Raw genomic sequence first — 13,153 nt, 5'->3', positions numbered from 1 at the left:
TACTCTCAGCCAATGAAGGGAAAGGAAGTAATATAGGTTGTTTTATACTTGATTTCATGCGTTCTTACGTTGCAGCACGGACATGTCGGACAGTAAAACCAACTGTAATCTTCTCTTCTGCTCTCATCGCCGACTAACTCAGCAGGATTTTATGTCCAGCGTGGATGCGATCAAACGTTCCTCCTAGAACACTTCCGTAGCTCTTAATCGGCGAAGATTCTACTTCAATCCCATCAGCATCGACTGGTGGAGAACTGTCCACATTTGTCCAGACAGACTCTGGTATTACTTCCACAACAGGATTTGTTGGCACTACAAACCACGACTTGAGTAACGCTTGGAGATTGTTTAGAGCGGAGCAGTACAGACCGACATCTCCTTTGAGAATTCTAGTGGTAGGCAAGGTGCCAGACCGGTTGCTGATATTGTTTACGAGTACTCTGACATCTTGCCCTTGTAGCTGTGCTGACTAATTGCATAGATTACAATGATGGTTGCGCAGACATCTTGCGTAACGGGAATCGGTCTCTGTTTGTACGGTTCCAGTAAGTTCGAGGTCAAGGCCGGGATGCAGCTGTACGTAGAGTGTTTTCAATATGCAGCTGGCGGCATGGCACAGTATCGGACTGATTCGTTTGATGAGTTGGTTTATCGGTGAGGTTAAGATGAGAAGCCCTGTTTTGCAGCTGGGGAGCATTTTGGTTCACTGGAAAGCACAGTTCAAGCCTGTACTGAATAACAATGGAAAGAAAAAAATATTGTTAACCATGGAGGAATATAGCTCTTTTTGATTCAATTGCTCAAAAGTTGTACAGAATTTCCCTTCTGGCGTACCGTTTTACCAAGGTTGAATTGTAGGTGCCATCGTTCACCGACAGGGCATAAAAATACAGACCTATCAGGGGTGGATTCAGGATTTTTTGCAGGGGGGGGGGGGGTTCAGGCCCGTCAGCTTTTTGTTTAATCAGCAAATCAGTGCTGAAATGTTGTCAGGTGTTTTTTTTTCAGGACACTCCTGGGGCCTGGTACCATTCTTCCAATGGGGGCGCTGTTCAAATCCGACACTGTTCAAATCTGACGATCAGATCAGGCACACTATATCGCACGGTGTACAATTACCCCCTTACCCCCGCTGGCTTGCCTGTGTCGAGTGTTGCGGACAGGCAGGCATATGGGTAAATATTAGTAGTATAATTGTCAATTTTGTAAAAAAAATTGTGAGCAGGGGGGGGGGGGATTTTTTGACCCTCAAAGCCCCCAAATGGATCTGCGCAAGCCTGTAACGGTACCTTATAAAGTTGTAATAAAAATGAAGTACTATTGTATCACAGTTCCCAATCTGTACATCAACACCACACTGAACAATCCCGCACAGTATTGTTCATTGGGGACCACACACCTGTTGAGTGATAATTATTATGGGGACAGCAGGAAGTCCCCACAAACTCGGTCCTAATGTCCCTAACAATAGGAAGGAAATTTCTCATAAATTAATGTCGCTGAGCAAAAGTGTACTTCAGGGCCCCAGTTCAACATAAGTTGTACTAGGCGAGTCAAAAAGATGGGTACCTTGTAAAAAGGAACTTTTTTTCGTCAACTTAAAGACAAGTACATGTATAAAGCAATTTAAAGAATCAATCATTTACCTCATCAATTTTGCTTTCGTGCTTCGGGACATACAGAGTAATTCAAGAAAATCAATTTTGTCCACGGGTCATTGAATCAGGCTAAAACACACCCATGTGTGTCATATACCTTACACATGAGGGCACAGTTATTTATTGAGTTAATCCTTGCGGTATGTTTCTGATTATTGCAGAGCTGAAACATTTTGACATGAATATAGTTTTCTGAAACTATTTCCATCTCATTTTGTTATTCCTTTCACATAAATGAGAATGATTAAGGATTCCATTTAGTATGGATTCTGTTCAGCGGCGTAACTGCAGGGTCTCATCCTGGGGGGAGGGGGGGGCGTGTGGGGGGGGGGGTTGAGGTTACAATGGAGGGGCGCCCAAAAATTTCATCTGTGCTGAAAGGTACACAGGCTTTTTTCACCAGACACCCACCTTTCGTAAAATCAAATAGTGGGGGGTGGGGGGGGGGGGGGTGGACACCATCTTCCCATGGGGGCGCTGTTCAAAACGAATACCATGGCTACATTACATGAAGGACGTTACAATAAACAGCTCCTTGAGGGAGTTTTGGTGAAAAACAAGCACGAAATCGCCGGAAAAAAGTGACTTTATGTAATATCCAGCTAATCATGGTAACTCAAATGGCTGTGCTTTCCTACGGATGCAACATTTTTTTATGGGGGAGGGGGGTGATTGGGGGCGGGCGAACTTTTTATGGGGGCATGCTTTATATGGGGGCGAATATCAGTCAGAGAAGACATGGATGATGGTGGGTTTCAACCATTCAATTCTGAGGAAATGGAAAGTAAACACACTATAATACACTCTTCCTCACATACTCATCTTAAGGCAAGATGCAAAGAACAAACTGTGATTGAGCCAAAAATAATTATAACACCAGAAACAATTGTGAGATACTAACATCATGTATTTTAATATGAAACCTGAATGCAATCCATATATCTACTCCATCAAGATTTCACACACGTTATAATTATGTCCCAGAAAATTTAACCGTCTAAAAAGCAATTGGATCAGTGTGTTTTTGTATTCTACTGTTGGGCATCTGAAAGGAGAATACCGTACCCACACGAATTTGTGTTAGTCTTTGAGATAAAGATGGTACGTTACATATGGGACTTTTCTTGGACTTGGCCCTACTTGCCAAAAAATGAGAATTTTTGTATTATGTTTAAAACAATAACGGGTCAATTAATGTATGATTACATATATAAATGAAAAAAAATATATAAATAAAAACTTTGTGAAATCGACAGAGAATTGACATATCACACACTATTAACATCCAAATATGTCATTATATTCTTCGGCTTGAAATATATATGAAAACAATTCTAATGCCCCTTGTGAGTTGTCTTTTGGGGTTTACTTGAAAAAAAAAACCAATCCTTTGTCTTCGTATTTCATTTAGTAGTTTTAAATTTTCTAGGAATACAATCCCAAAAACAATTGCTTAGGTACCCCCCCCCCTTTCAATGTCGGTCAAATCAGTTATATCATCTTTTGCAGTTTTTAAAACTGATCTTCCCACCAACCTCCACCCCAAAGTTTAAACAAAATATACATAAAATATAACATAAACATTCTTTTCAAAACAAATATTTACCAAAAAAGTCATTAATTGGTGGATGGAATAATCCAAAAACTACTCCTGGTAATACTTAATTGTTTTAACCGTATTACTTAAGTCAGGCATGCAACTGGGAATTTAGAAGAAGAAAAAAACGAGAACATTCCAAACCACACAAGACTTTGTGCAGTGTTTTTCAATTTGTAATGGCATTCATGAGAAGTAAAAAAAACGAGGAAATCAGGGGATCCCAGGAAAAGTTGCATGCCTGTTAAGTACAATAAAGCCACTTGGCTAACGAGTTTCCAAAAATATAATTTTATTTACAAAATGTACATGTATTCACCATCTTAGGTTGAATTAATCACAAAACTTTTCATTGTTTTAAGGTGATATATATACAACTGTTGTCAGGTCAACAAGTCTCAACTTGGAAATGGACCAAACCACCCATACAGCCTCAGAAATCAACAAATACCATATATCCACTGGGTTTTCGAATTAGTGATGTTTTCGTGCACACACGTAAAGATTTGAGGTCTACAGTCATTTTGTTTGTCACTTCAAAAAGTTTCCAGATGTGGAATCTACACTTATTCACAAACGAGGAGATTGTGGTAGACCAGGGATCCTCTTTGCATAAACTGTTGTTTAAGAAATAGTTTAAGTCAGAGGATATAGACTTGGAACTGTAGATTTGTGCAAGATTCGCCCTGTCCATTTTTAGCACGAATCTACAAATTCTTTGTCCATTCTTATTGACCCAGTCAGCAAATCATAGACACTCTAAAAAGTCTCGGGTCAGATTCGACCCAAAACTGGGTCAGATTTGACCTGACACTTTTCCAGGTCAAAATAACGCTTCTCTTGAGTCACCTTTCTGGCCATTTGACCAAAACAAATTATTTTGACCCACAAGGGGTCAGGTCCAATCTGACCCGGATGTAGGGTTATAAAACCAGGACTTTAAGAGTGTCAGTTTGACTTTGATGACAAACTACAGTGTCATATGTAGAGGGTGAACAGCTAATTGTCTTACACACAGTATGACCCTACTGACCATCTGAATTGAGAATGTGTTATAAATGATGTTTGTTATAACACATTTTTAATTATCTGTTTTTGGAGTGTCAGTTCCAGTCTGTCCCGGATGCAAGGTTATATCTGACCCGGGAATTTAAGAGTGTCAGTTTGACTTTGATGACAAACTACAGTGTCATACATGTATGTAGAGGGTGAACAGCTAATTATCTTACACACAGTGTGACCCTACTGACCATCTGAATCCAGAATGCGTTATGATGTTTATCTTTAAAGATAATATGCAACATTTGCTTTTGCTGTAATTTTTAGAAATGGATAGATTTGGGGGGTTAGTATTTTATGGCAAAAATTGTTACACTGACTTGTTTGAAGTTTCTGTGTTCTTAGGTGCAGGAAAAAAAACCCAAGAAAACCAACCATGTTCTTGTAGTCTGGTTGTAGACTAACTAAACATAATAAATTTGGGGAAGTTTAAAAAAAAACACACACACTTTTTTTCCCAACGCTGATACAAAAATACCACTTTTCTTAAAAATGTCAGCATACGAGGTGCCACGATTTTACAGGATGCTTAAGACTGGCATTCATTGACACTCCAGTAAGGTTTTTCATAACAATTTGGAAGGTGTTGTTTTTTAAGTTTGCAAATGTTGTATATTCCCTTTAAATTCCAAACAGGCATCCTGGAATGACACATTTTTTAATTATCTGTTTTTTTGTTTTTTTTGTGTTAGGTTTCTTGGGGGTGTTTGTTTGTTTGTTTGTTGATGATGTGTTTTTTCATTGCACAATTCCTGAATATTTCACATTCTTCATTATTGTTTTATGTAGATAGTGAACAGCTAATTGTCTTACATGCTGTGCAACCCTACTGACCTACATCAAGAATGTCTTACAATGTTTGCCTTTGAGAATGGTCCTGCTTAGGATTGAAACATTAGGCACTCTAAGTTTTGTTGATTTTCTTGTAAATTTCATTTCCTTTCACAGAGAATGTGATCATTTTGATATTGTTATGCCTAGTACATGTAATTCTAGAGCGAGCTTGGCAAGAGAGAATTACAATGCAACCCTAAGTGATGGGAAGAGGGACTGTAACTCATCCCATCCATGCAATGCCCAGTTGCTACCAAGTTTCAACACAGTCAGTCTGGGCATGTTACCTACAGCCGAGGCAATGTGTGGAATGTCTGACTGTGTCAAATCGCACCGGTTCAGGTCCAGCTTATTTAAGTGCATCATTTTGGGCAATTCCTTGGCCCACAATGCAGCACATTCACCCAATGACGTGTTGCCACCAAGATTCAAGTCAGTCAGTCTGGGCATGTTACCTACAGCCGAGGCAATGTGTGGAATGTCTGACTGTGTCAAACCGCAAAAGCTCAGGTACAGCTTATTTAAGTGCTTCATTTTGGGCAATTCCTTGGCCCACAAGCCAGCGGATCTGCCCAATGTCTCGTTGCCCCAAAGATTCAAGTCAGTCAGTCTGGGCATGTAATGTACAGCTGAGGCAATGTGTTGAATGTCTGTGCTCTGATGTTTGGACCACCTTACTGCAAGTATCTCAAGGCTTGTCAAGTGTTTGATACGAGAGGCCCATTCTACAGCTCTACCTCCCAATGTATTGCAACCCTCTATGTCAAGACTGGTCAAGAGATTGTTGCATTTCAGTGATGACAGGATTTTCTCAAGCTCACCCTTCACTAAAGGACACCAGTAGAGCCTCAGATGCCTGAGGTTTTCCATGTAACCCAGGGCGAAGGCTAAACCACTGACTGGAGACACAGAATAAATCCAAATAGTTTCAATGCGTGACAGTTGTGGCACCTGGACTTCTGACCTACAGATGATTTCAAGAAAGTATATGAGAATGCGGAATTCATTATTGTAAGCCACCTTGATATCTGATGGGATGAGTGAGTTGCTGGTGAGACACACTGGGACCTTTTGGCATTGGCTTTCAAAAAAACATTGTCTACCAATTGCTAGTGCAACAGTTTTTCGGCACATGTACCCGAGCTTATCTCGCTTCTTGAACTTACCAACAAGCAATTTTACAATGTCAGTCATACACTTTTCATTGTCACCACAACAAAAACGCAAAAGGAAATCATTTGAAACAACACCCTCAATTGTCTGACATAGTTGCCTTAAATTGTTTTGAAATTCTCCGAATGGAACAACTGTGTGCACTGAACGCTTTACAAATCCCTGGTTTGAAATATGTACACTTTGCAAGTATTTCCCAGCACAGAATTCCTGAATAGTCTTGTGCATGAATTGTATGTTGTTGTGGCATTGGAGGTTTTTGATAACTCTCTGCTGGGTTAGGATACCTACTTTCAGTGCCAATTCCAGCATATTTGGTTCAAACTCGTCTTTTTGAAATGTGAAATTCTGTTCAGCACTTACAAATCCACTGAGTGCAGTTTTCCCTATAGCAATCACTGCTTTTGATGCATCTTCGGAGCTATATCTTTTTCTTATGAACATGTAATCAACTGCCTCAGTGAAGAGGCGTGAAGTTGTTTTGGGCAGTTGTTTATTCTCCTTCCACAACAAACACATGAGAAGGAGCATCATAGGAATTGTTGCAAAATCACAGAGTGTGTTGGACTTTGCAATCTTTTGGATCAGTGCATTGCTGCTATCAGGATGTTCGTAATAGAATTTGCGAATGTATTTATCAACATCCTCCTTGGTAAACCCCAGAACCTCTACGTGTGTGCAAGGATAATGGACAAGTGATTTCAGTTTCTCAAGATGAGAGGGGCGTGTTGACACAATAATGAAACAATCCCTGTATTCTGTTCTGCTAAGTGCTTTTAGGGTAGACCCGAATGAGGCTGCATCAAGTGTTTTGGTCCTCATTTCATCAAAACCATCCAAAAGTATCAAGACTTTATCTGAGTTGTCCTGAATGAATTTATCAAGTTCATTTTTGGCTACTCCTGACTTTACGCCTAAAAGTTGATCAAAAATGGAATCAACAAGATCAGATTCTTGAAACAGGGCATACATTTTTAACAGAAAGACAAGCTTGAATCTTTTCAGGATTTCACATGCCTCATCAGCCCAGTCATATGCAATCTTGTCAAAAATGGTTGACTTCCCGACACCACCAATGCCAAATAAAATAGCACGATTGAACTCTGTCTCAGGCCAATCTTTCAATATGTTCTCATACTCTGTGGAAAATACAGTCTCGTCCGAGTATTCTTCTTCTAAAGTACCTTTCTTTGTTCTAACCCGCAATTTAGTGTAAATGTCAGCAATGGGTCTTTGATCATCAGCAGCCCCAGGGTTCAACTGAACATAACCCCCCGTTGTCTTGTAACATTTCCTCAAAATGTCTTCGGTCTTGTTACCGACTTCTCGGTTGAGATTCCACCCACTTGGTTGTTGGTCTGGTCTCAGTGGAAGTACTCCTATTGAGGTCAAAAAGCAACATGTACATGTTATAGAATGCAGAAGGTCATGGGTTCGAGTCCCACCAGAGTGCTTTATTCTCATAATCGAGACAACACTAAGAATACAATGTTTAAACCCCAATAACAAATGTACATGTACATGTATTACTTTAGTTAAACACTGTTTCTGAAACGATTGAAAAATCTTCTTCAATGGAGGGAAACATGTAAAAGAAATGGTGACTTGAGATTTACAGTTCGTAAGTAAGGCAGCGTACAAATAAATTTGCCAAAAACAAAATTAATTGAATGAGTGTTTTGGCTTTTGTACTTCTGTTGGACACAAAATGTCAGATGTTGGTTTAGGCCCCCAAAAAAGTCTCCGGTTTCTGGTATGTGCGCGCGTCGCCGAAGCCATGCGCGTCGGCAAAATGAAAAAGTTTTTTTTTTAATGAAAGATGATGTCTCAAAACCGCCAAACTCACTGGTTTGACTGGAATCCTGCTGCTGCGCAATTTTAACGTGTTTTTAGATTGGGTTATGGTCGAATAAGCTTGATGGCCTTTCTGGACTCCCATATATTTGCACTTAGTTTAGTCGGGGACCATTTGCAGTCATCAGCCGACATTTGAAGCAAAAAAATCAGGTAAAAAAAAAAAAGCCGCGTCGCCGCACCACTTTTTGGGCAAGCTCCATACCAGAAACCGGAGACTTTTTTTTTTTGGCCTTATAGTACTTCCACATATTTTTGTTACACCAACAAAAAAAAATCAGACAAAAAAACATGTAACTGCAGGTGTAAGCCAAAAAAAAAAAATGATTCCATTATTCCATTAAGGGCTGTCCATTTCGAGTAACTTAGTATCTGATTACTCGAAACTGCGTTTGACCGAATATTCAGATATTTGGAACTGCCAGCTGCAACTGTATGTTGCTGTACCGGCACAAAGTTGCACGAAGAAAGTCCCAATTACAATGGCGTGCAGCGATCAATATGGGGTGCTGGAGTGTTTTGCAGACTTGCAGTAAGTGTTTCATAACTATCTAAGGGCTTTAACCTGCTAAAAGGATGTTAACAATAATCCGCCGTCGACAAAAGAGTGGCACCTGACAATAAAGCACCAGTATAATAAAATAACAAAACAGTCGTTTTAATGTGCATAGTTTGTTTGTTTACGAATACTCCAACTGGCAAAAAGCTATTTCGAATATACAGTTGACGACCAAATGAAAATGGAGTACTCGATGTTTTCGGACAGCCCTAATTCCATTCATTCAAGTATAAATGCAAAATTAATGTGTCATTACAATTAAGCTACATGTATATTCACCTTTTAAAAAAAAATGTGCACACACAATAAGGGGCGTCATTTGGTGTGGGTTCATAAAGAACAAATTACAAGACTTTTTACCCGCTATAAAATAGCACCCTTCTAATGTGCTCACCATTATTATACAAATATTGAATGCTTCGAGTGGTGTAGTAAAACTAGCCTCCCGAGGTGATCCACGTATAACACTTCAACCATAGATTCTGCTTGGTTTTAAGATTTTAAATTATTTAAATCTGAACACAGTTGAAATAGACTTCAAATTCAACACAAAATTGGTGGAAAATGTATTTTTCTCTTCAAAACTACCCCTTCACGAAATGTTTGAACCCAACTCTGTGGCGCGCTCTCTTTGGAACAAAACGCGCAACGCGCACACCAGCATGCATTTGCACACAAATACCTCGCCGTGGAAATAATACTCTGGTTGCTAATGGTATAGTACTTTGGTTGCTATGGGCATAGTACTTTTGACAGAAAGATAGCAAAAATAGAAAGTATCATGTGACTTGCTCTCGGCCAATCAAGACACAGAATCTGTGGGTGAGGTGTTATAAATTCTATTACAAACGGGTTTATAGTGGTAGCAAAGAAATTGGAGACTCTCTCACAGAATTGGCAATCTGCCTTTTGTGTCCATGTTTGTGTAATAGATCACCTCCTCCCCCCCCAAAAAAAAATACATTAACATCTGATCTAAGATATCAATTAGTGTAACGAACAAGATCATATTTACCTGCTCTATCCGACGGCGAGCTGTAAGTGATACTAACTCCACTTGAACCAACAATGATAGGGCACTGGCTACCGCTGACTGTGCCCATGTATCCAATGGCTCCAGTCTGTTGTGGTGAATCTAAAATCAGAGGAATTAAAATATCCTTTTAAAGGATACCAACAAAACGATTCATGTACTTGATTTCATCTCTCGTTGTCATCTGTTTTTGGAAAACTGTGACTTTTAAAGGTAGAGTACCAGTAGATCATTTGTCATTTTTGCATTTGTTTCTTTTGAAGCAACAAAAGTTCTCAAAATCTGAAGACAGGTGCTTAACAAAAATAACAACTAACCTGATGAACTTTTAGCTCTGTGAATGCTGTATATTCTGAGAAAACAAAGTGGTAGGATCTCTATTTCAATTCAAGAGTTGCAGTGCCATGTTGTGAATTGATTGCAGCCGATTGCAGCCGATTGCAGCCACGCTATGTCACGCACTGAACCAACAAATCATAGCAACCGCATGCGCATGTGCGCCGTGCCGCCGTGTCAACGCTCATGCTCAGCCATTCACGGATTCGCCAAATTATATAGGACCAACTACCAACAGAAATTTCCAAAAATGCATCAATTCACCATCTTTGGTAATGACCTTCTTTTAGTGTTTTCTTCAAAATGACAGCATGCCAGAAGGAATTTCACAGGAAGTTTAGTGCCATTACTATCTTTAAACTACCGGTAAGTAAGCTTTCAAAAAAATAATTTGGTCAGTTACATTTTGGATAGCTGCAAATGATCTAGTCTACCTTTAAAGAAGATATATAGAGAAATCTGATTGTCCAAAGTTGAAACCTGACGACTTCAATAAAAATCTTGGGGTGTGTGTGAGTGTGTGAGTTGAGTGGGGTGGGGGAATTAATGCCCCTCCCTTCCTTCCTCATTGAGCCCCATTCAAATGGTCTAGCTACTAAATGTACTCACCTGTTGCAGCTGAGGGGGCGGGTACCTGTGCCTCCTGTTGCATCGTGGTAGGGACATCAGTCTGGCAGGCTGCTTCGGATTGTGCATCCATGGTACTTTGGGTCACCCATCCACACTCAGACCTCACCCACCTGCAGTGTGCTGATCTTATCATCGTAGAAGTTTGCACTTTTCGGAACGAAGCCACAAATGGAAGTCCTGTTTGTTAATGATAAATGAAAAGCTGTAACACACTGGTCTTCATTCCAGCTTCAATCTCATTCTTCAACATGAAAACTTGCACTTCCAATGTCATTAACTTTTGGCATAAAGACTAGACTTGTATGTAATTCGAGGTCCGCTTATAAGTCCGACGCCTCATAGGTCCGACGCCTCATAAGTCCGACAAAATTGCATCAATAAATGTTATGCCTCATAAGTCCGACGCCTCATAAGTCCGAAATTTCAGACTTATGAGGCATCGGACCTATGAGGCGTCGGACTTATGATACGGCCCCTGTAATTCAACTTGCAAATCAGGAGTAAAACCAGGCCCGGATTACCCAACAGGCACAGTGGGCACTGTGCCCAGCGCCTACAAAAAATTGGTCTCGAGAAAAAGTGGTCTTGAGTCACTGGTAGAAACTGCACCAGACTAACGCACAGTTGACTGTCAGACAGTTGAGATTGGTAAAATGTGACTGCAAAATTTCTTAATAGGTTACCCCCGACGTTTAGTATAATCCATGAAACCAAAAAACCAAAAAATTAAGAACCAAAAACGAAAGAAATGAACCATCGCTGTGACAAAACTTACAGTTAGGTTTGAAGCAGGTGGATTCAGAGACATCCAAAAGGACACTAACGCACTGCAGCTGCCACACCCAACAATCGCATGACCACTTGACGGAACTACATTATGTAAATTAATCTCTCGATAAATGCCCATATATGGCATTGACTCAAACCTTAAAAGTTAATGATTCACAGATGACGTTGATATTCTGTCACATGCATGCACTTTTAATATTTGTATCGTCCTTATAAGTCTATTTTCGTACTAAATACATCTAAGTGCAAAAAATCAAAGGATGTTATAGATCCTGGCAAATCGCGCATTGATATTTTATATTTAATATATATAAAAACTACATTTGTACCAGTAGGCCTACAGAAACACATCTGGGTTTTTCCAAAATATTTTAAGTCAACACTGAAGTCTGTTTACATGTAGTTTGGTCTGCTGTCATGGAATAGGCCTAATACAAAGTTAATAGGTCAATGGATAACTTTCTTTATCAAATGACGCACTTGGGTGTGTTTACGAGTGTTATTCTTAGCTCAGCATCAATTCAATGCAAATTAATTCACCTTTGAGCCTTTAGTCAACATGTATCGGTACATGTTATGCCTACACAGCTTGGTACACGTATTATAAGACATGTGATACAGCAAATATACATATTTAAATACCAGCATTATGAGAAACTATAATAAAATGCAATTACAAACTGCTGAAATGATTATTTGGATGTAGGCCTACATTCTTACACTGGCACTAATGTCTGGACCAACTCTACAAAGGCATCAAGCCTTTCACTTATGAGGAACCATTTTAATCAAAAGCCAATCTGACAGTCCAACTAAATTGTTACAAATATGTTGAGAAAAAGTACGTACCTAAATTTCATCTTCAACCTGTCACTTCCCTGCACAAAGCCCTGATGCTTTCACCGAGAAATCCAGCCGCAAATTAAAGACGGACATGTTTTAAAACATAGATTTCAATTCCTCAAGTTGGAGAATCCAGCTGTTGAATAGCAGGAGGTCGTGGGTTCGAGTCCCACTCTAATCAGCTTGCTTGCAAAGGTTTCTTTTAGAATTCTTTATGTCACTGACAGTTTGGGAAGATATTTTCTTTAAGGATTGAAAAAGGTAGAGGACAATGGGTCGTTCATGAATTGTGTCTTTTGGTTTCCTGCTCAGAGCCAGGTTTCAAGAAATCAGAAAGGCTCCTTATGAATAAACTAAGATATTAGGGTTCGATGACTGCAAACTGCAAGCCTAAAATGTCGTCTGGGTGATTGCTGATATCTATCAGGAAAGATTAAAGGGCCCATGTAATGTAGTTTGTTTTAATGCAATCCTTGAAAATGCACCTTTGTGTCCAATTTAACCTTACTTTCAATTTTTGTTTCGACATATTCCAGGGTATTTTTGTGTCTTTTTTTGTTTTTATGCTATTGCGAATTTCCATAGGGCTTATAGATTAAAACTGTGATATCATACCGGGCAGAAAACTCAATCACAGCTACAGTTGCTGGAATTTGGGATTTTGCTGGGGTAAATTTTCTTTCGTGATTCGTTGTTGTGTCATACATGGCAGTAAGCCTCTGAGCAAATTTTGGGGTTCATAATTTGAACAGAAAACCCATTTAGTTTGGAAACTGAAAAGTGTCTTC

At 39.6% G+C, this 13,153-nt stretch overlaps 1 pseudogene; it reads right to left on the bottom strand.

Annotated features, from left to right (window-relative positions):
* Positions 1–64: 64 nt before the first annotated feature.
* Positions 65–11,032, bottom strand: LOC119719224 (annotated as a pseudogene).
* Between the last annotated feature and the right edge of the window lie 2,121 nt (positions 11,033–13,153).

Source organism: Patiria miniata, unplaced genomic scaffold, assembly GCF_015706575.1.
Source record: "Patiria miniata isolate m_02_andy unplaced genomic scaffold, ASM1570657v1 HiC_scaffold_8, whole genome shotgun sequence".
In the NCBI taxonomy this organism is placed as follows: domain Eukaryota; kingdom Metazoa; phylum Echinodermata; class Asteroidea; order Valvatida; family Asterinidae; genus Patiria; species Patiria miniata.
This window is presented reverse-complemented; position numbering and strand designations above follow the sequence as displayed.